Genomic DNA, 2,500 nt, shown 5'->3' on the forward strand with positions numbered 1-2,500 from the left:
GCATGGTTAAAAACGTCATAACCAACATATGTTGTATCATTTACACAAAGTATCACGACGTGATTCTTATCATTGTCATTACCAACGCTTATAGTAGCCCCTCCCAGTTAGTAACCCCTCCCTGTTGTGACGCCATTTCCTGTTAGAGGCCCAAAACGTATGCACGTGTTCATTTTTGTCTGCCCCTGTAATTTATTTTATCCATTCCTAATGTGGGTCCCAATTTCTGCGTATGCTACAGTGGGAGCAGATCTAAAGTTTCCAGAAATCTGTCCTGTTTATACGCGACTGCTATGTTTTATGTGTTTTTGTAACAAAAAAAAAACCTGTATTGACGTCCCCTGAAGCTTCCAGAAACCTGCTCTGTTTATATGCGACAGAATACAGATCCCATGAAGGAGACAAATTGTCCTGTCTTTCCTACACAACGCAATGAAAAAGTAGACCGGTCACACGAGGACTTTGAGAAAATGTCTTCCGGGAAGCCCCGCGAGGTAAACACGGAGCTGTTCCACCCCTCCCCATACAGATGTTGGAGGGGGGGGGGGGGGGGGGCCGCAAGCCTCGCGAGGGGAGCCGTGGAAGAGCAACTGGGATAGACGGTCCGGCTGAGCACCGCCGAGCACGCTGTCGAGCTGTGCAACGGAGAGGACGACTACGCGGTAGAGCCCCTCCCACTCCGCACTCTGCTCGCCACTAAGAACATTAAATAAAGGACATCGATCCGCCAGACCGGAGGAACCGACCGCCCGAACGCCGGCAAAGCCGGCCGGCGGACACCCTCCGAAGGCGTGTTAAGTTGGCCCATCGATCAGGACACAAACACGCAACAAATCCAGTCCGGGGTGTGGTGTAAGCAGCCCTACCAGAGAAATCACCTAACCCTAACCCTAAACGTACGGCAGACGCGTCCCCTGGCTCTCACATTGACAACTGAGAGGCTTCTGAAAACCTGGCCACGCCCATCAGTAAAAACCACTACAGCAAGTGACGACATATGTACCTTCAAAGTGCTGTACTACAGGGTGCTGTTCAAAAGGTATCTATCCCGTTTACTCTCTATGCTTCATATATCATCATATTATTGAAAAGTGCAAGCCTTTAGGGACAACAGCAACTCAAGTCGCCAACGCTCTGTTGACTCAATAACTGCAGAGATCCAAACTTCTCCTGGCATTAACATCGGCACAAAAACTGTGCGCCGGGAGCTTCGTGGAATATGGGTTTCTATGGATTCAGAATGACATGTCAGAAAAGCTCCTGTAGGTGTAATGGTCAGTTATCTCAATACTTTTGGACATATATTGTGCGTGTGCGTGTGTCTGTGATACCTAACATAAACACACCTGTATTACTAGAATTGATAGTTCACGCCACAAAAGTGAGGGGCAAACATAGAAAAGCGTGCAACCCAGCCACTGAGGATGCACAAGCCAATGCATTCTTAGTGCAGGTCCCAAGCCAGGACAAATGGGGAGGGTTACGTCAGGAAGGGCATCCGGCGTCAAATCTTTGCCAAATCAAATATGCGGATCATAAATAAGATTTCCATACCGGATCGGTCGAGGCCCGGGTTACCGACGACCGCCATCGGTACTGTTAACCAGCGGAGTGCCGGTGGAAACTAGGCTACTGTTGGGCGAAGGAAAAGGAGAGGGGGAAGGCATGTCCAGAGGCAGCTAGAGAGGAGGAAGGGTAGGCGTGTGGAGGTGAGAGTCAGTCGGAACTTTGAATGTTGGCACTATGGCTAGTAAAGGGAGAGAGCAGGCTGACGTGATGGAAAGAAGAAAGGTGACAAGAGACAAGGTGGAAGGGGAGTAAGGCCAGGAGTATCGCAGGTGGGTTCAAACTCTTCTACCATGGTGCGAATGGGAGGAGAAATGGGGTAGGGGTCATTCTGAAGGAAGAGTATGTCAAGAGCGTGCTGGAGGTGAACACAGTGTCAGACAGAGTGAGGATTATGAAGCTGGAAATCGAAGGTGTATTGCTGACGGTTATCAGCGCATATGCCCCGCAAGTCGGGTGTAAGATGGACGAAAAAGAAGAATTCTGGAGTTGAGTTGGACGACGTGGTGGAAAGGGTACCCAAGGAGGAGGGAGTGGTGATTGGAGCGGACTTCGATGGACACGTTGCTGAAGGGAACAGAGGTGATGAGGAGTTGATGGTAAGGTATGGAATCGAGGAGAGACATGTGGAAGGACAGATGGTGTTCGATTTTGCGAAAAGGATGGAAATGGCTGAGGTGAATACATATTTCAAGAAGAGGGAGGAGCACAGGGTGACGACGTATACGAGTGGAGGAAAGTGCACACAGGTGGACTATATCTTGTGTAGAAGGCGCGATGTAAAACGGATTGCATACTGCAAGGTGGTGACAGGGGAGAACGTAGCTAGGCAGCATCGGATGGTGGTCTGTAAGATGACTTTGGAGACCAACATGAGGAAGCGAGTGAAGACACAGCCGAAGATCAAATGGTGGAAGTTGAAGAAGGAAGACTG

This window comes from Lampris incognitus, unplaced genomic scaffold, assembly GCF_029633865.1.
Source record: "Lampris incognitus isolate fLamInc1 unplaced genomic scaffold, fLamInc1.hap2 scaffold_91, whole genome shotgun sequence".
NCBI lineage: Eukaryota > Metazoa > Chordata > Actinopteri > Lampriformes > Lampridae > Lampris > Lampris incognitus.